This window comes from Protopterus annectens, chromosome 3.part1 (assembly GCF_019279795.1).
Source record: "Protopterus annectens isolate FY-2018-M chromosome 3.part1, PAN1.0, whole genome shotgun sequence".
Classification (NCBI taxonomy): domain Eukaryota; kingdom Metazoa; phylum Chordata; order Ceratodontiformes; family Protopteridae; genus Protopterus; species Protopterus annectens.
The window spans coordinates 460,853,514-460,865,883 of NC_056732.1; positions in this window are offsets into that span (position 1 = coordinate 460,853,514).

Here is a 12,370-nt window from a genome sequence, read left to right on the forward strand (position 1 = left end):
CTTCCTGTGTGTGGGCATCAGTACTGCAGACTGCAGGTAGCAATACCTCTTACTGGAGAACCTGCACACTCTGGGCAACTACATATTTGCAGGGGTTCCAGAACTACAGACAGAGTGTGAGTAGAATTGTTGCATGCATTGTATAGCACTGGTGATACAGGGTTCATAGGTTCATAGGTTCATAGGTTCATACTAGGCTATCTGCCCGAGGGCATTTACAAGCCTAGCCCATCGTTTTGTGGCTTACGCCACCCAAGATTTCTCTTGAACAAGGCCAGCCAGGTGCTCTGCCTCACATGAGTCTTTGGGTGATTTGTGGCTCTGATGGATCTAGATTTTACTGAATAGAGCTGGAGTTCTTTCAGTCGGGCAGCATAGGACACAGCTGCTGCAAGTGTCGGGTCAGATACATTCGAATGGGGCATTGTACTCAATCATTGGTCTGATGAGTGATGAGTTCATGATAAGGTGGGCAATGTAGAAGGTCTTCCTAACTACTTTAGCTACATGGGTGTCGAATGACAGACTACTATCAACCTGGGTCCCCACCAGTTATCCATTTCTGTGAGACCCTTCTGAAGGATATCTGTGTGTTTGCAGTCATCTGCAAACTTTGTCGAGTCTGACATGGTGCCAGCAACAACCCATCTTGTGATGTATAGGTTGACATTTAAGCTGAGGTCCATTATGATCCAAGACTATGATTAAACAGCTGTCCTAGCTGTGGGTTTAATTCCTCATTGAGTTCATGGAGCACACAGCCGGGGACACCATCAGGTCCCATGGATGCTGTGTTTTAGATGTTTGGGGGGACATAACAGGGGTTTGTGTGTACATACTAATTTAACTTGGAATGCAGTCTGTCTGCATAGCTGTCAACTATGGGTCTATCCTCTTGATGGCCAGTGGTGTTCCTATTATGTTTTGTCTGTCCACCACACAGGTCTTGTGTCAGATATTTCACTGGCAGTGTGTGTGTTGAGTGCTATCAGTACATAGATACATCCATTTCCATTTCTAACTTCATATTCCTGACTAAGGGTATGTTGCAGACTATCCTGTAACACCAGCGACTTGCTTACTGTATGACAACAGTTTTCCACATATGGGTCTGTGTTCCAGCCTCTGTCTTCCACCTACATACCAGGCTTTGCACATATGGCATGCTGTCAAGGGTTGTTCTGTAGAGGGCTGTAAGCCTGTCATGCTGCTATTTCTGCCATCAGTCCACTGCTGTTGTGTCCCCCACACACATACGGTGGGGTTGGGTCCATATACGTGTGGGCTTCACCTACACAATACATGTGTGCCCTTATGCAGTCCGCAGGCCAGTGTATGTAACAGTGGTATATAGCCCTGTATTATTGAGTCCTGGGGGGGGTGCACCATAACTAACCTAGGCTGTTACAACATGTGGGGGTATCAGGGGTAAGCTGCCTTAAGGTATCTGGATGTACATTACCATACAATCCACCTTGGGTAAATGCAGGCCTACTGCCTCCTGCCATACAGACTGTTTTGTTTGTCGGTGTGCTTCTGATGGTGTCAGTTATGATTTGTTATGTAACAGTTACATCCCATTGTGTCAGCTGAGGTCATTACCCCCTAGGGATTGTGTATAGAGTGTATATAGGGGCTGCTGAACTATACATCTGCATTACTTACTGTTGATTGTTTGGTATCCTGTGGTCCAGTCTGTCTTTACTATTGTACTACTTGAAGGCCTCGGCCTGGACAGCAACATTTGTAAACCTTTCCAGGCTACTGTATTAGTATAACTGTTTCACAGTTGCATTACTCTGTTTATATGGATGTCAGTGTCTAAACAGCTATATGACATGGCATATACAACTGTAATAGTAGACAAATAAAGCTTTCCCATGTATGCAAATCTGTGTGTGGTGTTATATCCTTTGACCTGTCTGTGGGTATATGTTGCAGGCAACGATTGTAATTTGTATGGGTGGCTCATACAGTGTCCACATGGTAAGGTGGTAACTGTAGGCATAGCAGCTGTTCCATATTGTGTGCACCTTCTACATATGTATCTTACTATACATATCTGTGTGTGTGTATGTGTAGTTACATATATATATAAATATATATATATATATATATATATATATATATATATATATATATATATATATATACACATGCATATCTGTATCTGCATATATGTGTCTGTGTATATGTATCCCAGGGATGTTGATTCTTCCACATTGTACGTTCCCTATGGGAGCCAGACTGTATTGCATGATATGTTACTGATACCAGCCTGACATCATACAGGTGGGACCGAGTACTGTTAACATCTTGTGCCCATGTCGTGTTAGGTCCTGGTTATGGGTTCAGCAACAGTTGGTAGTGTATTGCAGGGCAGACGTGTTTGGCTGTGGGAGAAGGATACCTATACATACAAGACATATGTTGTTTGGGGCCTCTCAACCCCATTAACGGTGCATGTGGACATATATGTTTTTGCTATGTTCCCATTGTTATCTACAGATGTATGTCCATATATACCTATATATATATATATATATATATATATATATATATATATATATATATATATCTGCTTACATATATGTATATATAAATTGCTATGTATATATATATATATATATATATATATATATATATATATAAATATATATATCTATATATATATATATATATATATATATATATATATATATATATATATATATATATATATATATATATATATAGATGTAGAGATATATATCTATTTAGATATTAATATATATGCACACACATACATCTACATGTTGGAATACATTCCCTGTACAGTTGAATGACTGGGCTGGATGATATGTTTGTGAAAGCATCAGGATTATGTATATCGGACATGGCTGAGTGGTAAGCCACTTTGGCTATGGTGTGTGGGGTCCTGGGTTTGAGCTTTGCAGATGCTGTTTATTTTGTTGCTGGGCAGAACAAGGGCCATTGGATACAGAGTGATTAAAGCACTTTTAAGCAGTTGTAAGTGGGATTGAGCGGGTTTGCATGGAGGTAAGCAAGGCTAACTTCCGGCTACAGTTTCTTATACTCAGTTAGCTTTTAAATTGCTTAACCTGTATAGGCATTGCTTACCCCCACGCAAACAGGATTAAACCTGCTTACTACTGCATAAAAGTCCTTAATCCCGCTTACCCCCGCGCTAATTTCTTTAAAATCAAAGAAAAAAGGGTTGATAGGAAAGTGGTGAGAAAGGGGTACAAAGAGGGAAAGACAGTAGGGAAAATAGTTAGGAATATGCAGGAAGGATGTTGGGAAGGTCCATAGCTGCCTATTTCTTCTACAGCAACAGCTGTGCATATACACTGAATTTTTGAGGTAGATTTGGACACCCAAACCCCTGAGAGAGGAGTGAGGACAATAATAATAAGTTGTGATGCCAATTAAACCATATTGCATGTGTTCAGTGGACATGTGTGTGAAATGGATAGCTATGTATGGGCCAATGTTTTTTTGGGGGGGCAGATTGACCTTTTTTTTTCAGGTGAGAGTGGGATGTTGGGGAGGGATAGTAGGTATATTTGGGGAGGTAGGTTGGGTAGGTAAGCAGACAAGACAAACAAGACACATGCAGGGGTGGTATATGGCACATGTGGGGGGTAAACACCTTGATGGGGAGGGCTGTTGGGAAATTGGAAGCCCATGAGCCCCCTAGTGGAAACAGTGGGTCTGAGGTCCCCACCCATGTGCAGTCACCACTGCACCTTCACATCCACAAAGGTGGCTGTGCTGGGGGCTGAATCACAGAGGCAGGCTGACCCTCTAGTCATGACACACTGCCCTTGAGCTAGTGTAGCAGATCACCAAACTGCTGTTTGAGATCACTATGCACCACGACCCAGACCTGGCAATGGGTGACAGGTTCCTGTCCATGCCCACTCCCAGGGTGGGCAAGCCCCATCACCTGAGGTGGTTCCACCCAAAGGTGGTGCAGGACCAACAGACAAGGAGGTCTCAGGTTGGGCCCCAGACATGCTGGTGCCCAGTGCCATGGCCAGCTGAGGTGGGACAGGTGGGTCAGTTGGGACCGGCCTTCCCAAACGTGCTGTAGTGTTTAGATTTTATCATCATATGTGGGTTAGTAATAGTCAACACATTCCAGAGTTAGGTATAACAGCATGCATAGATATTCCCATTAACCCAGGCACCAGATATGGAACAGTTGCATAGCAAACGGAAAACATGCATATATGGGACCACATTGGTAAAAACAGTAGCATGCAGGTACATTGATGGCACCATGCCACCAATGTTGAAATAATTCAAAATAGCACATGCATGGAAACAAATTTAAATATTTATCAACCAATTGGACATAATCAGAACAGTGGTCATTACATACCAGTTGAGGTGGGTATGTAGTTTATTGTTGGAGATAAGGTTGGGGGGGAGAAAGATGTCAATTAACAACTAGTATATTCCTGTAGTCCACATTACTTTCCTAGTCAGTGCTGTTATCTGTACCTTACAAATATTAGTTAGTTTGGACAGTGATATGGCTGTCGTCATCGTTATACATGAACTGGTTTTACCTGCAATAAATACATCTTACCTGGTATACTTGTGGAGGAATGTTTGTTAACACTACCTAACTGTTTCTACACATACTCCCAGATTCTGGGTTGATGTTGTCCACATAGCTGTCCATCTCTTTCTGCACATACTCATGCCATGTCTTGACCACATGCAGGTGTACTGGGACATATCTAGACTATTGCCCTCTTTAACCTTTAGTGACTTACGACACACATAAACATGCTTTCCTGCACAGTTATATTATGTAGCACAGTGTGGGTGACAGTGATCAATGATACTTTATTATTCAGAGCAACTGAAACACTCACAATTCCATACAATACCAGAGTAAACAGTACCAGTACAGGGTATCAAGGTTTTTATTTCTCAGCACAATGTTCTTATCTGACGTACCTGTGGGAGCTATGTTTGTTAGCGCTACCTGAATGTTGCCACACAAAGTTCCAGATTGCACATTAGTATATTGCCACGGTTGGGTGGGCATTCGAAAGACATGCATAAATGGGCGTGCCTTCGTTGAAGGTTGAACATCGAGCTGACACCTCGGCGTTCATCAAAAATCTACTGCCAATCATAAACGGACCGGAGTTTCGCTATGGCGACCGCTAACCGGGAAAAGCCGAAAGACAACAACATTATGCACATACATCTCACTCTGTTACTGTACACACTCTGGTCACAGTGTGACAACATGGGGGTGTAGATAGTACATACTTGGCTTATTCCTCTCATAACAGTTTTGGGAGCTGCTAGACTGACAGATTTGTTCTCATAGATGTGTGACAATCAGACAGTTGTATTCCCTGTTTGCTGCCTAAACATCTGAGATCATCCCACAGACTTCCCCAGGGGGACAGGGTGACAGGCAGCAGATATGGGCCCATATACTAGACATTCTGGTCTTATCTGTACAGTTGTGGGGTATGATTCTGTATGCAGCCTACTTCCACTCCCAGGATTCAGACCATGGCTGTGTCTGCTACAACTTACACACTGTCCATCAGAGTTGTGTGTGTTATATAGATAATGCTGTATATCTCCTATCTGCCTCCTGTCTTATAATTCTCCTGTGGTTTTGCATTCTGACCTTGTATTACAACACTCTTATACAGGTTTTCCTAGAGAGATATATTTTATAGGACAGTGTTGTTGACAGTGATGAGTAATACCTTATTATTCAGAGCAACTGCATCAGTCACAATGCTATACAATTCCAAAGTAAACAGAACTAGTACAGGGTATCATTCTTGTATATCTGGGCACAGTGCTGGTATCTGACAGACCTGTGGGAGGAATGTTTGTTAGCACTACCTGGATGTTGCTACACACAGTACCAGATTCCACATTACTACTATGCACATACATCTCACTCTGTCACACTCTGGCCACAGATTGACAACATGGGGGTGTAAATGGGACATACATGGCTTCTTACTCTCATAGGGTTTGAGGAGTTGCCAGTGTGCCAGCTTTGTTTTCATAGATGCGTGTCAATCAGTTTTATTTCCTGTTTGCTGCCTATATGTCTGGGATCATCCCACTGATTTCCCAGGGGGACAAGTTGACAGACAACAAATATAGGCCACTTTACTGGACGTTCTAGACAGTTGTGGGGTATGATTCTGTATGCAGACTACTACCACTGTCAGGATTCGAACCATGGCTGTGTGTGCTAAAAATACAACAGTTCACATCTCACTTGCATGTGCAATTTGGGTTTTGTTGTTTGCCTTTTCCCTGTTTTCTGTCTATGTGTCTCTCAGTTGTACTAAATGGCCTCTGGGGATTACACCAATCATATACATGCATTCCTACACATTATATTTGTGGTGCACAGTGTGGGTAACAGTGCTTAATACAACAGTATTATTACATGATTGCAAATTTGCATTACCATATGATGCCAGAGTATACACATGCAGTCCAGCAGTTAGACCTTTATTGTCAGGCTATTACACTTTTATTTACATACAAACTATATGAGACTCTTCCTGCCATATTCTCCAGTGTATGCTGTACTTGCCTTCCACAATACAGGTTTTATACAGGCAATTAATTTACTAATACTTTTATATTTATTTCCTATGAAAGTACATGCATGAGTATTACTGACCTTCCTCGCATCACAACCTCTACAGGTGACTTCCATGGGCCTCCTGGTTCGTGGCCCACTCACTTGCAGCTGTGGAGGACATAAGAGGAATATTTAGCTATACCTATCTATGATATACATGAGCTTGCAATTATTGCACACATAGTGGAGTGATACTTACACACAGCTGGGACAGCCCCTGCTGTTCTAGCCTTTTGGATCCACTGCACCAAGAGGTCCCCCTTATGCTGCTCTCACCTGCTCACAATTTTGGGGGTATGCCAGTGGCACTGGTGAGGTTATGGATGAGATAGTCCCAGGCTTCTGCCTTATACTGGGAACCCTGGTACTGGCCCTGCAGTAGTCTGTGCACATTGTCTTTGATAAGGAGTCCTGCCATGACTCTGGACTCCTGGATGCACCAGTGCTGTGCCTGCAAGCGCACACCTTCTTCCCTTACTGCCATTGTGCCTGCAAGGGGAAGCTACAACCAGTTATGAAATGTATTCCCACCTGCTGGGTTTAAGTAGGGCCAATTTCTTGCACTTTTCTGTGACTGGCCAGTTTTGAAAAGGCTAGGCTATGAGCAAACCTGCTTACCTAAGGCTGGCATTGTTTAAAGGGGTATAACACTGGGCACATTGAGTTAGATGGCCTATACATTGCTTACACCTCCTAAGCCGGCCTGTGCAATGCTTAGCATTGCTTACATTAGTCTTTGCATTATATTTTCTTTTTGGCATTGATTTATTATTCATTACATCTTATGCCTGGTATCCATGATTCATGTGTACGTACACTGTTTGGGGTACTTGTGTTTTATTGGGGACTTCAACACTCTATTACACTTACACCTCACATATGGGCTTACCACTGTACTCCAGTTCACATATGTATGTTATGTAGTGGGTTATGGAACATATGACTGTATACCAATTCCTTTTACAGGTTCTGTTTCATTTTACTATAGTGAGGACTTGTTTGGTGATACCTCATTCTTCTGCATTGCTGTGATGGCTTGATGATTAACTATTGTAACTATAGTGTACAGGGTCCTGGGTTCAAAACCTGCAAGGCTGTTTATTTTGTTGATGGGCAGAACAAGGGCCATTGGATACAGAGTAATTAAGGCACTTTTGAGCAGTTGTAAGTGGGTTTGCGTGGGTTTGAGCGAGGGTAAGCAATGCTAATCTCCGGTTAAATATGCTTCAGAGAGTTAGCTTCTAAATTGCTTAACCTGTGTACACATTGCTTACACCTGTGCAAATGGGTTTTAACTTACTTACTAGTGCTTAAATATGCTTACTACTGCTTATTGGTGCTTACATTTGCTTACTAGTGCTTACGCCCACTTACATTTGCACTGATTTAGACAGTAATAGCTAATGGTTCTTGGGAAGGTGGGGGATTTGGAAGCTGCATGGAATTGTCATTAATTACACATTTTACCTTCCATTTGTATCCATGATTCCTGTGTACATCTACTGTATGGGGCACATGTGCTTATCTGGGGACTTTGCAACATTATGAGACTGACACCTCACATGAGCATTTAATGCAGTACTCCAGTTCACAAATATGTTATTTAGTAGGTTATACTGCAAAACAATGTTCATAAAGTGATTTCACATGGAAAATGGAATGTGCTGTAGTGGGACTCGAACCGGGAATGCCTGCTTGTTAGGGGAATTCTCTGCCCACTACACTATTGCTATACTGCGTCATTTGCATATATATTCCTTGTTATCCTCTTCAGCCATTTAAGCTGCATTAACCGTAGCTAAGCAATGGGCACACCCATGCACCTATGGCTATCTTTAATTGGTTTCTTAATAAAAAATAGGGTTTGTTCATTTTATTTGTATTTACTATTGCTGTTGTACGCATGGGGGAATGTTGTTGGGGATATGCGGACATCTATGAGCGGTCTCGCTCATTTCTTTGGCCTTTTGTTGTTCTTCATTGCGGGAGCGTGTATATTCTGGGAGCTCTACTCTCAGACATGCCCCCTGCACTCTTATATGCTCTGTGTAAGATTAGGAGCTCAGGCAGCGCACCTTCATTAATATGCATGGTGTGCTGCCATCCTGCTTCTAAACAGCCACTTCCATGCAGGACTAAGCTAGTCCTGCACAGAAGAATAGTAAATCCGAGGGTTTACATTTAAGAAGTTTCTTGTGGACAAACCCTTATCAAAACCCTCTCTCCATAAGTACAGCCAAACATTTGGAACACTATGTCTGGACAATTCCCATCAGTTTTTCCTGCCAGCCTGGTCGACATGGGCATACTGAGACAGTGTACCAATTGTCTCATGTTTACTGACAACCCTCTTTTCCTAGCACATAATTCTTCCACCTGCCAGAAATGCATGTACATCAGTAACATGGAGTCCATGCTGTCTTGTGCCACAGTCAGTACTCCTGACAAAGAGGAGATTGCCAGTGCAAACACCACACCGCTCACATCAGATAGCCAAGCAAAACACACACAGCTATGCAAAGGTCCTCAATAAAAACCTTACCTAAATAGCAGAGACCTCAAAATCACACTCACAAACATTCCACACACAGCACCAAATACATCACACACAGCAGACAACACACCAGTGTCTCACAAACACAGCCCATAAGGCAAAACAATCAACCATCACAGCCCACAAGACATAACAATAAACCAAACATACTAGTCATTGTTGGCTCAGTTGTGAGACACACCAATGTCCCCCTCACCAGCTCGACAAGGAGAAGGTCATGGTTAGTTGTCTGTCTGGTGCCAGAATCTGCCACATCATGCATGCACTTAAATCTCTCCACAAGCACAAGTACAACTTTGTCATTGTCCATTTTGGTCTGAATACCTTGAGACATACCTCCCTGGACTAAATGAAGAGAGACATGATTGAACTCTCAGAGTATGTGTTCCAGGCAGGTATGATCCTAGCCCTAAGCAACATCCTATCTTCCCCAAGAATGATACCACAATACCAACAAACATAACTGGCTTCAACAATTGGCTTAGTTTTGGGTGTCATTCCAAGGGGATCCAGTATCTGTGTGCTTGGGATGACATGGTCTACAGGACTCAATGCTTTGCCAGAGATGGTCTTCACCTGTCACCATTGGATTTCTGGATTCTGGCCAAGGCTCTCACCTCCCCCATTGTGCCTTTTTATGCAATATCCCACAGAGAAACCTTCCAACATAAAAGATCTGTCAAAAAACAAATTGAAGGTCATGCTGCTTAATGCTAGAAGCCTTAACATGAAAATGGACTAATTGGAGGCTCTCCTTGCACTGGAAGATGCCGATGTCTATATGGTCATGGAAACTTGGTTCAGGGCTGCGGAAAGCACCCCTGCCTTACCAGGCTATACCTCATTCCACACATTCTGACCCCAAAATAAGGTCGAGAAGAATAAGGGTGGTGGAGTCTCAATCTTCATTAAGGACAGGCAGACCTCCAGACTGGTTTGCCAGCATGATGCACTGGAACTGCTCCAGGTGCAACTGACAGTTGGCAAGACACCCTTCGAAGTTATAGCAAGTTATAGATCCCCCTCCATGACTCAGGATATCCACTCCTCTTACCTGGATCTACTTGACTCCATCAAGGTACCCCTTAACACCATGAGCCTCGGTGACTTCAACTACCCTACCATAGACTGGGTAAACTATTCTTGTATTAATGCACTCTCGCAATGATTCATTGACTTCATCAATTTTAACACACTAGACCAGCTCATCTCATTCCCCCACAAGGGGAGATAACATTCTGGACTTGGTTCTCACCAACACGGTGACTGCTGTACCACTCCCATAGTATGTTCTTCCCTGATGAGATCAGATCATCAGACTGTCTCATTCAAAGTTTCTATCCTACTCTCCAGCTGAAATCAAGCTAAAAACTTCTCCAAAGCTGACTACAACCTATTAAAGAAGGTTATCTATAGTGTCACACCACCGCCCTCCTCACAAGTTGCAGACAACTATGCTGAACAGTATGTCAATGCAGTATACAAGCACCTATACAACTGCATAGACTCAGCCATATCCAATAGAACTAAAACCTGATCATCAGGGAAACACAAACCTGTTTGGTGGACATCCTCTATCAACAGGTTTTACAACAAAAGGAAGAAACTGTTGTCCAAGGGTAAAACGGAACAAATTCCAAATTGGAAAAACTCCCTCCTTAGCCTCAACAAGCAAATTAGATCATTAGTGAAAACCTCCAAGGCCAATTATGAATCAAAATTAGCCTCCAAAACAAAGGGAAACCATAAAGTCTTCTTCAGTTATGTCAGGAACCTCCATGGCAAAGCCCAGGTTTGTTCCGAAGTACTACTTAACAGTATCACTTACATTGATCCTGTTGACTTAGCCAACCTGCTAGCAGATAGGTTCAGTGCAAACTTCACCTCCTGTCCTTCCTCAAATGCCCTTTTGACATCCCTGATACTTGTCCCACACCTCACATCTCTGTAGATCAAGTGTTACAGGCTCTATCCTAGGAAAAGAACACAGCTTCCATGGGACCTGATAGCATCCCAGGATGTATTCTGCACCATCTCCAGCAAGAACTGGCTTGCCATTGAGCACCCTCTTCAATCACAGCCTAAATACAGGCTTCATTCCAACAGAGTGGAGAACTGTCATTGTCTTCCCCTTGTGCAAAGGTGGTGCCAATACTGACCCTGGAAACTATCATCCAATTAGCTTGACAGGTCTGATCTGTAAAGGCATGGAGCATATTATTATGGATCTCATAAACAAGGACATAGGCAATCTCCAAGAACATGAACCCACCCAGTTTTGATTTGTCAAGGGCAGATCTTGCCTGTTGAACCTGGTTGACTTCTTTGAGACTGTCACCAAGGCCCTGGATGAGGGAAAGTCAGTGTATACAGCTTACCTTGACTTGGCCAAGGCCTTTGACATAATCGCTCACTCGGGCATCATTGAAAAACTAACACAACTTGGAGTAAATCCCTATCTCATCAGGGGGCTAGCCAACTGGCTCACTGACAGGAGCCTCAAAGTCAAAATAGGCACCTCCACCTCCGATAGCAGACCTGTCACTAGTGGAGTTCCCAAGTATCTGTCCTGGGACCCCCTACTGGTTGGCATCTATTTCTCAGAGGTCCAGGCAAAGAAAGGCAAAAGGACTGTGGCTGACCAAGTTTGTGGAGGACTGTAAGATGGGTGCTGTCATTGACTCCTGAAATGATGTTCATATATTGCAATAGGGTCTCACAGCAACTAATGACTGGTGCCAAAGTCATGGCCTCAAGCTAAATGCAAAAAAATATATATCATCATATCATTTGGCAAAAACATGACCCCCCCAACCAATTCCCACATCAATGGCAACCCCCTAAGCACACAACCTGTGGTGAGAGACCTGGGCACTCAGGTTGATAACAACCTCACATTCGACCATGATATAGCAGCAGTGGTCAGAAAAGCCTTTTACTTGGTTTATCTCATAAGTAAAGGGATTGCATCCAGAAAAAAGGAGGTTATTACCTCTCTATAACCTCCGTCATTAAACCAATAATTGAGTATAATGCCATGTTTGGGATGTACCGCTCCAAACATCTGCATCAACTGGAAAGGCCACTGAAATACCTCACAAAGAGAATCCATGGCCTCCAACACCTGACCTATGCAGACAGGTTCAAATCACTATCACTCT